At 33.9% G+C, this 17,691-nt stretch overlaps 2 long non-coding RNA genes across 2 annotated transcripts in view; both read left to right on the forward strand.

Annotated features, from left to right (window-relative positions):
• Nucleotides 1–12,205, forward strand: part of LOC116445934 — a 34,969-nt gene extending 22,764 nt beyond the window's left edge. Inside the window, exons 4-5 of the long non-coding RNA XR_004240955.1 lie at nucleotides 4,698–4,787; nucleotides 7,006–12,205. This is a non-coding gene — a long non-coding RNA (uncharacterized LOC116445934). The remainder of the gene's footprint in view (nucleotides 1–4,697; nucleotides 4,788–7,005) is intronic.
• Nucleotides 12,206–12,247: 42 nt separating this feature from the next.
• LOC116445935 lies at nucleotides 12,248–16,856 on the forward strand. Its single transcript, XR_004240957.1, has 2 exons — nucleotides 12,248–15,171; nucleotides 16,706–16,856. It is a non-coding gene; the product is annotated as an uncharacterized LOC116445935 (long non-coding RNA).
• The last annotated feature ends 835 nt before the right edge of the window (nucleotides 16,857–17,691 follow it).

Consider the following 17,691-nt stretch of genomic DNA (forward strand, 5'->3'; position numbering starts at 1 on the left):
TCTCTCTCCGGACGTTCAGAGCGAACTGAACTCACACCCAGGTGTAGACAAAGGAGTAGCCAGGTCCGCCCCACTCCCCTTTTGTCTTTCTTAAGTACAGCTATTTGTCCCCTAGCAACATGCATATGGGAGAAAATTCCTTTAACAGAGAAAAAAACAGACTAAACTAAAACCCCAACAACCTTAGATCCTAACATCCACATTTTATATCCTATACTGCTTTCCTAGGTCACATTGCATGGTTTCCTAATGCTCCTGCTGTGAGAGTTTTGACACTGAGAAGCCATGTGTGGGAAGTGTGCTTGTCAGAGAGACACTTTGAGATGCTCTTTTTTTGAAACCCACCTGCCTTGTCGTGTGCTTGGTATAGACCCATGCTGTTTTGAAGAGGCAACAAGGAATCTTTATTATCTGTCTACTGTTATGCTTATGTGTTTCTTCATATGAAACTGCAGTTGTGCTAAGAAGATTACATCTGTGCTGAATTCAGTTCTGTCCTCTAAGAAGTGTTTACAGAATGAACAAGGGTGATAAAATTCATAGAGCTGGGAAGCTACTTCTCAGGTTATCAGCTATTTTATAATCTGAATGATATGAAAATCACACAAATCTCTCTTGTGATAACCCAATCCATCTTGTACCACTGATTGAAGTACACATGTATCTAGATAATTATATGGTACAGCGAACACCGGAAGTTTTTGTTAGCTGAACTGGAACTTGATGAAAAAGTGCAGAACTGGAGCTTGCTGAAAAGCAATCACTAATTTGCCAGGAAATATGATTTATTCCAGCAATTGGTGGTGTTTCAGAATTGTCATCAAATTCCATGTGTTGTCTGATCAGAAAGGGTGATGGTAAGAGGATAAAGACTGTTCAGAAGGAGCTACCTACTGTACTTCAAGGACTCATTGTTTTCTTCAGAAGAGTTTTCTGTTTGGGACATAAACATGGTAATGTAACCCTGAGTGGGTTCAATGATGTTCCTCCAAAGTTTACCAGTCCAGAAGAAAAGTATATTAATTGCACGTAGAAAAAGCCTAAAACCTTGCCCTATTAGGGTCATCCCTTTTTCAAATATGTTAACAGTGCTGGCACCAGAGATTTTGCACAGTGTTTGTGTATTTGAGGTATATTAAATACACATGCCCACACACACACAGAGATATATATAATATATATAGATATATATATACACATATATATGTATTTGAATCCAATCACAGTTTTGCAGACTAAAGCAACAGTAGCAGGCCATGGGGACTAGATGAAACACATAAAGTTTGAAGCAGAATTTTCTTCTCCTTCTAGGCAGGTGTGAGTCATGACACAAACTGGAATAAAATACCCTCCCATGGGAATCAAATGTCATGCTTTTTATCCTCAGGTGGTATAAATAGCATAAATCAATATAGTAGTGCCAATTTACATAAATTTCTACACAGAATTTGGCTAAATGACAACTCACAAGGATATGATAACATTCTGCAAGTATTTGAAGGCCATAAACACTAAGCAGGGGGACAAATGATTTAGGGTGGCATAAGGAGATGTAATTAGGAGCAATGGGAGGAAATTAAGGGAGGAAAAAATTAGGCTGAATATCAGAAACAATTTTCTGACAGTGAGATGTATTAGACTCTGGAAAATAAGTCTCCCAATGGACATTCCATTGCTCAAGATGTTTAGACTAGACAAAGTACTAATGCATATCCAACAGGGACTAATTTTGCAATGTATGGTGTGTAGACAAGAAACCAGAGACATTTAATGGGGTAAAAAGAATTCTGCACTAAAAAAAAAAAAAACAAATAAATATTTTCTTTTATCACTTTCAACAAATGCAGTAACATTTCTGTATCTTTTACATATGTGCATTTATACATGGAAACATATATAGAGAAACATTATTTTTCTTTTTTTTGTCTGTGCTACATTTTCTACTATTTAATTTTTCTTTTAACACAGGAAAAAATCCCATATATTTAATTTTTTTATTATACAAAATTTCACTCTTTTGTGTGTTGTAGAACCAGATATCCTTCTGGAACTGTTTAAGTACCTTTGTAGAAGTTGATTGTGGTATAATTTTTATTATGAAAATAGTTAGAAAATTGTTCTCAAATCATTAAAATATCTAATTTTAAAAATTTTACAATAAATGGCTGAGTTCTTGTTTTTTTCTGCATCTAGTTGGCCTTTAATCACTGGTAGAAATGTTTCCAAACTAATGTTTGCAAGACTGATTACAGGAAAAACATTTCAAAACTCTGTATCTTTACATTTTTTAGACAAATCAGAGATAAATATTGGGATATATCTCATTTTACTGTGGATGATGTCATCTAAGTAAATAGAATGTGCTCTCAAAGTTATTAGGTTACACATGATTCCATGAAATATAAATGTGAAGCACACTCTGGCATCCCAGTCTATTTGGCTGCTGAATATCTAGAAGGCAAATTACAAAAGAAAAATATGCAAAACAGCTACCTCTAAAAAAGAAATCCGTGAGGTGTCAGTAAATAAACAACTCCAGGACCTATATATACAGCTTGTTTTACTGAGCACTGTATTGATGCAAGTGACAGAAGAGAAGCAGATGCATGATTGAGCTCACCAAAGAGAAAAAAATTACCTGAGTTGGAAAGGTATAAAACTATAAAATAATGATGATGATGATGATGATGATGATGATGATAATAATATATATTTTGGAAGCGCTTTGGTAACAAATAGTTCTTTTTTACTGAGGAGCATGTATAACCCCAGCATTTCAGAAGTTGTCAGGTTTTTTATTATCTACTTGTTTCCTCAGTTTCCTCACCTGTTTGGCAAATTCCATTATACATATTCAGATGCTTAATATAGCTGAAAGTTATAAATTTCCTTATCCTCTTTTTTCGGCATTTCTCCAAACTTAAAGTAGACCCATATAACTGACATGACAGTTCAAAGGGAAATACAGAGAACACAGAGACTTTTTAGCCACTTGTTCTGTCTACTACTGCTTTAGTTTTTCTGCAAAGAAAAATGTCTGGGGAAAATTGCATTGCAACATGGCCAGATGACTCATCTCTATTTTTGAAAACATTTTCATCATTTTCAAGAAAAAAAATCACTTCACCAGGAGTCATGTGAGAAATACAATCTTGAGCACCTCTCAAAAAAAAAAAAACAAGAAAAAAGCTTGTTGCAGTTTTGAATAACAAGATGAATAGTTTCAACTGTTAAAACTGCAGTATATTCAAAAGCATGGTTTATAGTATAAAAAGATCAGTTCACACTACCACAGTCCCAATTTCACCAAAATCCACCATCACTAAAGTATCTGCATAACTGTAGGAAATGTGCAGTTGGAAATTTGCACAGACATCAGTCTAAATCCTTGAGATTCAGAAGAAACAACCAGCTAACTTCCAAAGGAAATGAAATTGACGTTTAACACTTTCAAACTGCATTTTGATAACATTGTGGAGAGTTTACATATTTGTGGGTTTTGCCTGAGTGACTTCACGTGTTCAAGTTGTCATTACTATGCAGCAGTAGTAACAAAAAACATTGTGCTTCAAGTATTGTGACATAAAGAATCTGCTTTTATACCACGGGAATGATAGACACTCTTGGTTATATTAACACTAATTCTCAAGTGATGACAACTTCAAGTTTATATCTTGCAATCTTTATTTAGGTAAGTCAAAGTATTCTGAGAAAAGAGAAAATCACACCAATACATTTATTTTATTATTTTAACACCACTTAGAGTTGAAAGCTCTGTGATTTTTTTACACTATAATTGATTTCCTACGTAGAAACACTATTTATTTATCTTCACAGGACACTCAATATAGAGTGTATAAAATATATTGGATTTAATTGGAAGCCAGATAGAGAAACATGCTTTTTACTAGCCATATAATAAGTCATCATGTCTTATAGGTGTTAAAGTTTTCTCTAAATTTTATTCTATCAGAAAAAAAAAATATTGCTTTACTCTCTTTAGATCTTGCTATATGTCAACAAAAGAGTAAAAAATTTAAATATATTTCTTGGATAAGAGTGTGTTATGGAGCCATTTATACTGTTTGTGCAGCCAATTGTGATACGGCTAAAACTAGTTTTGACAGACCTGTCTTCAACTCTCTGTGATGGGAATTTTATGTTAAAAAGACCATAGTCCTTTGAAGAGATCAGGTTGTTTACACAGACACTTCTCAAAACTCGACTTCTGAATATCACGTTTATTTCTCTTCCTTTGCTGGAATTACCTCAGAAAATTAAGATAATTTTAAAAATAAATCTATTTTAAAACAACAAAGGATACTTCTAAATAGAATAATATTTTTTGCTTATTCTCATGCTAAATTTTAACTTTTTATTTTAAAAAAATTGTTGCTTGTAATTTACTAATTAAAGCACTTCAAAGCAGATTGAAATCGTATAAGAGCTATCTTTGGTTTTGATTGCTGTAAGTATATAACTCAAACATTTGACAGACTCATGAGAAAAGCTTGAATGATAGCTAGTAAACAGTACAGAGTCACTGTATTCAGAACCTACACAGGGGATAACCCCATAATATGATATCATCATGGTTGATGCAATGCAACCTGATTAAGCAAAAACAACTTTGTGATTATCTTTGTTTCAGAGGAGATTGATACCCATTCTTTAATTTCATTTCTGATCTTTTTCAGACCTCTCAGAATTCAGGAGCTCTATTTACAAAATAGAGGATGTTACAGAAGAACACTTTGTGGTGACAGCACGTAACGCCTTTAAAGTTGGTAAGATTCCCTTAACCTTGATAGCTGTAGGCCAGTGATGACTTTCTGTTGTCCTAAGAGGGATTTCATAGCCATATGTGCCATTATGACATTAAGGACTGGTGTGTGCTGTTGATTTCCACTTCTATAACTGGATCTCCTGGATCTCCTGATCATACTCCAAAATGTGTTCACCCTAGAGATAAAGTGGACAAAATTTCTTCACCCTGAAAAAATGTATTCTTAACTTAAATGTGCTTGCCTCAGATCATTTAAAGTTAATACACCAGTAAAGACAGCAATTTTAATTGCTCCAGCTGAGCTATGGGCTCTCTTTGAACCAAAACTGGTGGAGTAAGTAAACTGCTTTGCAGACATCCTTCACATTGCATACTGTCATTTGTTGTACAGAGTCATTTCAGGCATTGGAAAGTTTTAAGGGCTTAACTCAACCAAAGATTGAGATAACTTGTCTGACTGCTGCATTAGACGGATTTTATTTACTTGGGTTAGTGAAGCTGGGTTAGAAAAACACTCTTTTTCCTACAGACATGCCCTTTCTCTGTTTTCCTAAGTGAAGAATTTTCAAAGGTTTCTGGAGTTCAGAAAAGAGTTTGAATGTGCAAACAACAAAATCTTTTTAAGAACACAGTGAAAAATAAATCCCCACAGCTGCTGCCATGCAGGATGTTCTGAATCTAATGAGTCTGAATAAGTTAGCTTTTGAAAAGCTGCAGTCTATCATGCAGCTTTTCAGGCCCACTTGGTGACCAACATTTTGGCAGGACTTGAGCTGTGGTTCAGTGACAGCAAACGGTTTGCTTCCATAACCAATTGACAATGGAAATCTTTGGATTTTTCTCGTTTCCTGTTTTTGTTTTTTTGTTTAAATATTAAAATTTAGAATTTTCTAGAGGATAAAAAAATATTATAAATGTCATAAGTGACTAGAATTCTTAGAAAACTTATAATAAACATGATATAATATCAATTACTTAAAACACCTCATTTACATGCTGCAATGGTTTGAGGGTTTGGGATGTCTATTTTGAGACAGTATCTATAGAAAAGGTGTTGCATAAATGTACTATGAATTTTATGATTTCAAACAACACAGCATACAATAACTAAAGAATTCATACATACTTTGGAGTGAGTAAAACCATATTAATATTTAATCTGTTCTTTCATTTCTACTACAGTTGTATTAGGATTCTGCGCATTCTTGAACTGTCATGGAATTTTCTACAGAACTTATCCCTTCAGGAGAGACTTCTATCCGGGATTTTTTGGATGTTTTTTCTCTTTCCCTTTCCCTTTCCTTTTCCTTTTCCCTTTCCCTTTCCCTTTTCCTTTTCCCTTTCCCTTTCCCCTTCCCTTTCCCTTTCCCTTTCCCTTTCCCTTTCCCTTTCTATCTCCCTTTGACACTTAATCTGAAAAACCCAAGCCCAGAGTGGAGTGTCATCCTTCTGGATTTACAGATAGAGACTGTAAGAATAGTTTTAGGAGGCGTGACTTTCTAAAATCATGTCACTCAAAATGCCACAAAATCTTTAATACCATACTCACAGAATCTGGCATCTTTCCAATGCATTATAGAATTCAAGACTTTAAAGAGGGAAACAATCATTTTGCAGCAATAAGACACCTGACACTCTAAGTTTTTTTTGTCTACTGGGAAATTCCTGTAGATGTTTTTTCTTTTACATAATTACATGCTGCTGACAAGGTGGTGGCAGTTACAAATGCTGTAGTAACCCACTGCATTATCCCTGGGGAAGACAAGCAATTTCTATTTGAAGAGCACACACTCCTGAAACAATCAAATGTCTCCCCCTGAGATTTGAAATGGTTGTATCTGCTGCAACATGGCAGGTTGCTTCCCCCAGGGGCACACACAGCCTGGAGGCTGCTGTTGTCATCTCAGTGGAATCTGCTAACAGAAGAATTAAGAGGAGCAGTCTGGCTTGTGCCTGGTTGAATTCACTTACTGCACTAAGCCTAGACTTGGTTAACATCCAGTTTGGATGCCATACATCTCCAAATTACACTATTGGATATTGAACTACGTTTTCCTGAAACGGCTTCTCCTTTTTTCCCTTTCAACATAACATCTTTACTGCAGAGACCTAGTTTTTTTAACTTTCTTCTCTTAGTTATTTCCTTATTTATCTTTCTTCTGGAGATATCTGGGACTTACAGTATGAATTATTAACCTTAATGCTTTTTTCCTCTGGAGCTCTTGATAGGTTTTGTACCTTTTAAAAACCAACACCAGATGAGAACCTGTCATATTTATTTTCCCAAGGATTCTCTTTCAAAGACAGCAAGAGATACTTTATCATCTTTCTCTCTCTTTTCCGCTGAACTGGAGTAAATTTGGTGGCAGCAGTGAGGAAGGCAAGTTAATGAAGTAAACTTCTGTTTATTTCTGGGTTACTAGAAGAGTTAATTTATTACTTATTAATATTAATTCAGTATGGATTTGAAACAACTCCATATGCCATAGCTAGTGAAACTGAATTATTATTTTAAAAAGTATTAAATTCTTTCATCTTACCTAACTTAGGGAATGAATAATTCTTAACTGTTTACTGTTATTACAGCACAGGTTCATTGCTCCTAACTTTACCACTTCTGTAACACATGAAAATTATGACAATGCCTGCCTAGTACCACTTCTTTAGTGAGAGAACAGACAACAGAGCTCTTGATTGGCTTTGATGGGTAGGTAGCATTGAAGGCAAAGCTTTGATTTCAATACCTTGAAGATGAGGAACTGAGAATTCATCTTCTAAGGATCTAATATTTTTCAGTCATATCTATTTGCATTTCTCATTTTATAGTCTAAATTTGTAAGTGGAACATGCTCAATACAGAGTTACTTTGGGTTGTATGAATTTTACATTGAGATTTTTTTTCAATAAAGTTATCAAAGTTTGATATCAAGAGACTTCAAAGTGATTTAGGCATGCATCCTTATTTTTTAATATAATCAGGTTTTAATTGGGCTCAACAAAAACCTAAAGGTTTATTTCAGGTTTGAAATACTTATCTGTATGGTTCTACCTACTACTGGACCTGCAAAATAAATAATCTGATTTTCCCCATAGGGCTTTAGACTATGAGGCCTTGTTCACCTCTTGATCTACAGCAGTCTTTGATGCTCTTTACAGGGTACACGGTCCTTGGAGTGAATATTTTTTAAAATTATGTTTCTGTTCCCTTCATCTTACATTGAAGATATACTGTAAATCCCAGCAGTTTCTAGGCTGTATCAGCTGCTTATAAATGAAAAATATGGTACATTAGAACTACTAGTTCATCCTTCAGCTTCATTTGAATACCTGGTACAGTGTCTTTGAAACCACTAAAATGAACCTATGAAAAAAACTAAACGCAACCCCAAATATATTGTTTAAATTCCATATTAATTTGAAGATTAAATATGTGAAATATTTGAGTTTTTCTCTAGGTGTCTATCAGATTTGTGCAAATTTAGCTGTGGAATCAAATGCATGTATTTTCCTTGTAATAAAGACAAGAGATCTTAAATTTTTTTAGGCAAATTCATGTACTGAAGGGCTATAGAAGTCTCTTCATTTTATACAAGACATTTAATCTCTTCTAATTAGCCTGCCATTCCCAATAAATATGAATTCATCAGCCTGCATTGTTTACTCAAATCTCTTCCCTAATCACTGGAAGTAGATGATGAGAGTCACAGGAACACAGGCTTTGCCAGCCCCGAGCAAAGGTAAGTGGTGACTCCAGTGAGACACTTACACTAGAATTTGTGCTCCAGCACCACTGCGTTATTAAACTCATGGAAAAGTGCTGGTGTATATGTGTACAAAATATCTCTCATTTCTACAATGTTATTTATTTCTTTATTTGTGGAATCACTGTCCAACATGGAGTGTTCTGGTGCAGAAGAGATTTTAATTCTGTCACGTTCTGCACAAATGCAGAACGGTGTCATCCCAAACAAGGGAGATCAGAAGGAACATACATGGGAATGCTGGAAAGCAGAATGGAGTTGGTTAGCATGAAATGTAGTGCCTTCTGTGAAGCAGAGCATAAATTTTTATTTGCAACCAAAATGTTAAAGAAAATATTTGAAGAAGTAGGCTTTTTGGAATATTTGCAGCATGACAGATAGGACAAGATGTATTCTATTGTTGTGTCCTGCTTTGACCTAGAAGAAGCCTGTCTAATCCAGTAATTTTATCTTTACCTGTCTTTTAATGTTCTTTTGCACTTTTTATTGTGCTAAATCACTTTCTAACAGGTCTGATTAGTATTACGCCATTATCAACAACAAAATGTTTGCCACAATTAATATACTTTGAATATATTAACATATATTAACATATTTTGAAATGTACAAAGATTTATTTCCTTTGATTTTTTTTTCCAAATCACTAGCAGAACTCATGTAAAATCACCCACCAGAAATTATGGAGTGGAAAGCAAAAGCCAAAACTTCTACTGAGCCCTGTGGGTCATGGAGAGATATTTTTATTGATGAATTCAAACTCTAAGACTTTATTTCCCATCCTTAATTCATTTACAGGGAAATAAAATGTGAAACTTCAGTAGTTTCTTGTAGATGAGGTCTGTTTGTTCAAGAACACTGTTACAAAATTCACAAAGCAATGCATTTGCTTAATAAGGGATAAGAAATTTAAACCAGATATACAACAACATTCTTTTGTCTTTTATCAAGGTGGGTGTCCGTCGCTCTTTGAAATTCGAGCTCTCAGAAACAACAACTCCAGTAAGGCAGTTATAATATGCAGCTTGTTGTGAGATTTCAGTTCTGATTGTTGTAAAGTTACTAAGTAAAAGAACAGGAAAACACAGTGTAAAAAGCAAAAAAACCACTAATATTAGAATACCTTCTATTTTTTATCTCTCTTGTTTGCAAAGACATAGAACCCTGCTTTTTGCTGTGTGGAAACAGAAATATTATCCTGTGGGCTCTTTAAATTACTGATGAAGCAGAGGCTGCTTCATCTCCTCTCAGCAGTATCTCAAATCATATGAGCAGAATTTCATTAGCAGTTGATAAAAATTTGACATTTTTGATCTGTTTTAGGCTCTCAGTCTCCATGAATGAAATAGATAATGGGTGATCTAATTAATATACAATGAGAAACAGCCAGTCATTTTGCTCAACCTCAGCTCTTGTTGTAAACTAAATCAAATAACTATGATCCAAAGTTATCTTGGAGCTGTTGGTTATTTTGAAAGAATGGGTTTCCGGATTTCTTTAAGATAGCAGCTCAATTTGCAAGTAGAATTAGAAATCCATGAAAAATAATAATTATTTGGAACACATTCCAAGTTTGAAGACACTGAAAAAGCTGATGTGCATGCAAAACTGATCAAAATGCTTCCTTCCTTGTGGGGAACCTTGTTGCAATCTCCAACTTCCTTGTGCAGATTAGGGTTCTGTCTTTATTAGTTTAGTAGTCATAATGCACAGTGACATTGACACTGTACTAAAGAGGTGGGCTTGGTTGTGGTTTTTTTCACAACTGTTTCAACACAGAAGACAACAAATTAGACAGTTACATCTGTCTATGTAGTTGTGTAGAGGTAATTTTATCACCAAATTTTCATGGTTTCAAAGGATTCTAGATTTCACCTTACTCTCAAATTAATCTTTTTTTTTATTATTTTTATTTTTACAAAGGGGAAGGATCAAAATCTCAGTGTAGGAGAATGAAGCTGCAGATCCCAAAGATTAAATTATAGCATTGTTCCATTTTATCTGAGGAGAGCTTTTCTTATCCATGGTGATTGCTTTGTGTCATAGAAACTCAATCACAATAAAAGGTAAAAATTGTAAAAATCCAAATACATCAAATTTCAATTCAGTACTCTTAAGCTCAAGATTATCTTTCTCCTATCAGGAGACTTGATTTGATATTTTTTGTTTAAGTTATTCTATTTGTGCAGAGTAATATAGATATCCCATTTCTGGAAAGATCTAGACTTGAGGGGTTTTTTTGAGATTTTAATTAATCTGGGGACATCTGCATTAATTTGAAGTAGAAACACTAGTGATACCACATTGGTCAGAGCAGCAATTCATTATATCTTGACTTTCAAACCTTCTATCTGACCTAAATACAGTCCAGTTTCTCTCTGACATCCAAAAAAATTGTCTCCGAGTCTTTGTGTCATACATATTCACACATTTCTTTGAATTAATTTTAATAAAAAATTCCACTGCCCCAAAAGTACTCTAGTTATGATTAAATGTAAACATGAAATCACATTTGCAGGATGAGATTATCTCATCCTGCAAAGATATGTTACTTTCTAGGAAAAATTAAGTCTTTTCTTCAAAAATAGGCAACCCAATAATATCAGTCAGACAATTATACCCTTTTATTACACTATCTGTTTACATTAATTTGGTTTATTATTCTTAAACAAACCAAGACTAAACATGCAACAAATATATCTGCAGGTTTGTGATGCACAGAAGTATGGCAAAGTTGAAAACGAAACAGAACAAAATAGATTATTGAATTTATTCTTAATTGATAAGATATCAGGTCTTTATATTGATAAGATTTTAAGCCAGACCCGCAAAATAAAAACTATATTTCATTAAACTCATATGCTCCCTGTGGCCCATAATAGGCAAATCCTTTGTGTTGTTTGCATTCTCCCTTCAAATTATGTCATTGTAGATACTTCAATTCATATCTCCTCTGCAGGTGAAAATTAGCATTGAAACATCCAAGCAATGTTGTTTATATAGACTGAAGAGCTGACATTAACTTTTAGTTTCTGAACTGAGCACAAATTTGACAACACATTTGTTATGCACATGTACATGACAGATAAAAAGGGAACATTTTGTTGCTTCTGCTGTTACACTGTATTGCTATAGTGAACAATTGAAAATATCATTTTCTTTCATCTGAAGTTCAACTTCAATAAATAAATTGTGAAGAAAAATCATAAAGAGATCAAGCTTCTGAGATATTATCATGGATATGTTTTTTAAAAATTACATAAAATTTTGTTGATAAACTACAGACACATTTTAATATATATTTGAGAATGCAGTATGTTTTTGGTCGATTTTTCTTTAGTTGCAGTAGCCCTGTCTCAAAGATGAAACATGTGAGACTGTAGCGTAATTTCATAGTTTTTAACTGCACTAATATCTTGGTGATGGGTTCTCAGCAATGAGCAATTTCTCCTTGTTTTACCTTTTCTTTTGAGTATTGGAGAAAAGCAATAATTATTAACAATGATTCATTTAATCAGGGAACTCTGATTAAATTCTTCATCATTTTAGTGTCCTTCAGGTTTAAATGAATTTTTGGATTTATGCCAAAAACATGAGGCCCACACTAACTTATGAGGAACTTGTTTAGCCCATCACACAATTGGAGTAATAAAAGAAAATAAATAAGCAATCAAATAAACTTTTTTCTGAGGAGATTTATACTAAAACCAAAATAAATCCTTAGTTACAGAAATAACTGTAATTTGTAGTAATTTACAGCTGCACAACTAAGAAAAGAACATGGGTTATTGCAGGTCTTACTAGTTTTTATTAGGACATCACCTAGAGGCCAATAAACAGTGAAACTTGATTATGCTAGGCAATCGAAGTTAATTTCCTTTCATAGAGTATTGATCACAAATTAACATTAAGTGCACAGAATTTGGGACATCCTTAGTATCACCAAGATAAAAAATGCCAGAAAGAATGAAGGAATCTCCCAATTTTTTAAACTTTTTTTTTTCAAGATGTACTTGTTGATGAAAGCTAAAATCCATGGAGAAAGGAGGGAAGGTAAGGAGCAGGGTTGTAGGCATGAAATAGATAAAAAGGAAATCTGGAGAAGAAACAAATAGATTGTAGATGAAAAGGAAGACTTTCTAGGAAGCACCTCCAAGCCCTGATCAGAGAATGCCTTTCATTACTACAGGAACAGGCAGGTCTCTGACCACCCAGCCAACATTAGAATTGCTCCTTATGCAGCAGCTCCTCATACAGGCCCTATGAGTAGTTTGTCCCAATAGCCGCAGCTTTAAAAAAAAGTCATGAAAACTGTCACCGATGCAATGTAACATCACAGGTATATTTGTGGCTTTAGAAAGAACCATGTTGTATAAATGAATACCATTGTCATTTATTCCTTCTGTAGTTTATTATGTTGGCTAGGTGATTTCAGTCTTGTTTTATTTTTTTCTTTGACTTTTTATGCATCAAAGCTACTTTCTCATAGAACTGTGCTAAGGTGATTTCTGTATTTATTGCAATAGTGATGAGTGCGAGAGAGAGAAAGTGCTTGTTTATGACACTATAGATTTTCCCTTTTTCAGAAAAACTTTTCATCTTGCACTTCTGAGGTTTTGAGTACCAAAAAAAAAAAAAAAAAAAGTCTTCTAATGTTTTGGATTCAAGGTAAAAACAATACACTTTTATTTAGCTCCAGGACATGATCAAGCAATCCTTCACATCCATTCTCCTTTCTCTTCCTATCTAATTATCCTAGCACTAAAATATATCTTCATTTGTGTTTCTTCTGTTAGATAATACTAGAAGTGAAATCAAATTGAAGATTCATTTAAAGTAATCCCATAATCACATCAGGCCTCAAACTCATAAAGTCTGGGAAAATTCAGGAAGTCATTGATATAATTTTTATGTAGTACAGACTGTCTTCAAGGTCCACTTTTTCCTCACTTCAGAAAGAAAGTATTGAAATTATTGTATTGTGGTGCAAGATCTAAAACTACATATTATGTACTGCATACTTATAATGTTTTCTCTAATAAATACTGATTAGAATTAGATTCTTTGAAGTAAATCTAATAAATCACCTGAATGACATCACAACTGATTTGTTTTCGAGTCATTATGTGTAATTGGCTAATGGTATATTTACTCTTGTGCTATTGAATCACCCTCAGGGATAATTCCAGTAAGTCTTGCATCTCAAGAAGAATTTCTCTATAGAGGTAAATTGTCTTTATTTTTTTAGTAAAGAACACTAACTAATTACTTTTATTTAAATTCATTTGTAAAGCAGTAAGTCTGTCCTGAGGTCTCACTGCATTTTCAAGTGATGAATTTGATGTTCTCTGATGCCTTGAATTTCCCCCTTGAGCCAAGAAAGGGGATGAGAAAAGGAAATGAAGCCCTGAAATCCAGAGTTCATGAAGTGCAGTATTAAAAACATATGTAGCATATGTAGAGAGGATCTCAGTCAGTGCCCTCTGGTTGTGAATTACTATAAAAGACTAAAATTTTTGTTCAAAAGGAAAAGTATGGACTTAACATACTCAAGGCATAGAAGACTTCTCTGGAAGTGTGGAAGGTAGCAGATACTGGGATTCTATTGTCTGATATGTAGTGATTCTCTGAAAAAGAGTATAGAAGCTATATAAAATGATCTTGCTTAATGCTATCATGTAGGAAGGGAAACACATATTACATATTACAAATTATTTTTTCTTCTCTCTGAATAACTCTATATTTCACCTATGGATTTGCAGATGTACCTTTAAATACACATTTCTTACTGCTTATCAAAAATTTCAAAAATTTTTTTTGAAAGTTCATCTAATGGGGAGTTTTGCAGTTTATAAACTCACATTTACTGTGCAATAGACAAATAAACAGGAAAAAAAAGAAAGAAAACCCTAAAAAATTCTTGTTTTTAAAGCAAAAACAAAGGAAAAAGAAAAGACATGTTTACTGTTTGAAGAAATCTTGCAGAAGTAGGTGCTTCAAAACCAATCTGCATCTTGTTTCAAAGTAATAATAAGATAAAGATATTTAAATTAAATGTTTAGGAATAAAATAAATATTTAGGACCATGACATTAAGATTCAGAATTACTGGTTTCTGTTAATTAGTTTCCTTCAGTTGGTAGCTTTAGAGAGTTTTATTGGAAATGTGTGATTTCAATTAGGACACAAGACCTTTCTGAAGATTTTATTTATGAGTAAGCAGTAAAATTCATAGTAAGTGGACCACACATTCTACATTGATTTGAGGATATCATTACCTTTGAAATTTATTTTCTTTCCTCATCCTAAAGGCTAACAAGTTCATCTTGGAATTAAATTATCAATTTAGTAAAACAAGTTGCTGTAATTTTATTGCCATAACATTGCTATTCAGTAAAATATGGGGTTTATTCTAAAAATCTATTGCTTTCTACTTGGTTTCACATTGACAAGTACACATCTTTTCCATTTTGTTTCTCTCTCTAGGCTGTTTAAACCAGTAGTGTGAAGTGAAAAATTGAGTTATTGGAACATCTCTTGACTTCAGTGGGGCTGGTAGAGCTTTTGGTTTTCAGGTGAAGGTTGGAATGTAATCATCAGCTGGAGTGGAGGAACAGAAACTGAAAAGGTAAAATTGCGTTAATATGGACAAAAGTCTTTCAGCCTGAGTTGCAAAGATGAATCAAAGCTTTCATCTCAAAGTAAAAAAATCCTTTGCGCCTTGGAAAAATAAGGCTGATGAGAACAGGACAGGAATCAGCTTTTTTAAAGGAGCCGTTCTTTGGACTTTACCAAGGTAAATACTGTGATTATTAGAAACTATGTCAAAGTGGTGAGATGTCCAATGGAACAAGAAAAAGTATTTACCATTAATTTCTCTGACTCATCTTTGATACTAAGTGCACAAAACAATAATTGATAAGAATGGTTTGGGAAATTTTAAATTACTAGTGTATAGAGAATCAAGTTGGCAAAAGAACAGCATATAAAGCTGTCCTTAACTTCTAACAACCTATCTCAGTAATGGTTCTGGATGACTGCAGGGCCAGATAAATAAGAAGTACTAAGAATAATGTTTAACCAGATGGTCTTTTGAGACAGTTATGCTGGTAGAGTTTGGCCCACAAATTCGGTTTTGCTCTTGTTGACGTATGGAATTATTCTGTTCCTGAAATATATCTTTGTGACTTCCACAGTGCTAGCCTTTCTATACTCTTTTTTCATCAGGCTGAGAATTTGAAACTGTGGTGATGACAAGGACTTTTTAAAGATGGAGAGGAGGTGGCTGCTTCTTTGAGGCCAGTGGTACTTGGATACATGCCTTCCTTAGGTTCCTAGTAGACTGGCCTTGCTTTGCAGTGAAATGTTGTGTCCCAGCTCCTTGTCACTTGATCTAGGAAGGACAGGTTTATGTTAGATGGATATATGAGCTGGGCTGGGATGTCGGCAGTTAATGGAACTGCACTGTGCTGGTTGTAGTTGGCTAATGTGCCGCTTGATCAGACGTCATTGACACACGATCACAAGAGAAGTTGATCTTGGGTAACTTTGCCTAAAGACAGTAACTCTTCTCTGCTTACTGGCAGTTTGAATAAGCCATGCATGTTTTAGTGTAATGCTACATGTTATAATATATGGGTGTATTCAGAATTGTTTTGACACTGACTCCAGAAAATAAAAATGCAATAAAGAGGCAGCTGATGCATTACACTTTGTTGGGATGAAAAACATCAGATACCATTAAGTTCTTTTGGCCCAAAATTAATGAAAATCCCTACTTGGTCAAATTCTGTTTCTGTAGTTTGTTTGGGGGTTTTTTTGTCTCCATTGGTAGAATTTTCTGACTGACAGAAAATCATTGTCTATTGAAAGAACAGATAATTGCCGTAATTGTAGTGCATAAAACATATCTCTATATAATTTAAGAAAGGTGTTTGAAACTGTATCAGTACATTAAAAGCAGCAAAAATATTCAAGGCTAATTACTAATGTAGTATCTCGTATATCTTTTTATTTTTGTTCACTTTAATGATGCAGAACTCTGGAGGTCAATTCCTATTCTGCTGTACACTAAAGCTTGCCTCTGCAAATGGAGAAAAATAATTGAAGACCATATAAAGTAAAATCACTGTTCATATAGGCTGTCTATTTCTCATATCTAGGAACTAAGGAAATCATCACTGAGAGCAACCTTCAAGAAATGTGAGATGAAAGAGAAGATTTACATACTTGAAACATCTCTTCTGGTTTTTCTTTATAGTCTCCCTTGAACACACTATAGCAATATGAATAAAATATATTTTAAATGTCTAACTAACCCTGACTTTTTCTATTTCCAATATATTTCCTTGCACTACCAAATAACAAACAAAACATTAGAAGCCCCTGATTCACTCATTTTTAGGTGATCTATGATGCAATTTGTAAGTCCTTACAAATTTTTTTCTCAGTAAGCACTATAAACAACTCAATTTTTTGAATATGCTTCACAGATAATATATTCAGGTTTGATTTATTTTATGAAGGTGGTATAGAAGCAAAACATACCTAGGAGGTACAAGAAAAAGTAGGACTTATTCTGTTAGAAGTAACCAAATCATCACTTTTTACACCACTCTAGTTTCTTATTTTAATAAAGAAGTGAAATTACCACAGAATTGGTTGCATTGCTCTTTTCAGTTCACTTCACTGAATTTCCTACTGATAAAAAGATAGTCCTATAACCATGAGGACAAAAATCTCATTCAATATCTATTATTTATCCAAAGTCAGAGCTAGTGACAGGCCACTTTATATTTTATTTTTCCTTCCATGTCCAGGCATAGAATCCAAGCATAACCTGGATGTTTCTATCTGCTAATTGTTTCATATCAGAAGACAGGCATAAAATGATAACTCAAAGTATCCTTACACTGCTTCTGCCAAGATTGCAGGTTTTATACACTTACTGTCAATATTTTCCCCGTACTCCTTCCCTGGCCAAATAAAGTCTGTGGCTCTGTAGTTCAGATTTTAAGGAAAGGTGGGACCATTGTATTTGGATATGCTTTTTTTCAAATTGAGGAATAAAATAATGGGATTATCATTCAGAAAATTAAATTACAGAAAGGACCTCTTCTGTCTGGTATTTTGTGAGGAGCAATGGACT

Source organism: Corvus moneduloides, chromosome 6 (assembly GCF_009650955.1).
Source record: "Corvus moneduloides isolate bCorMon1 chromosome 6, bCorMon1.pri, whole genome shotgun sequence".
NCBI lineage: Eukaryota > Metazoa > Chordata > Aves > Passeriformes > Corvidae > Corvus > Corvus moneduloides.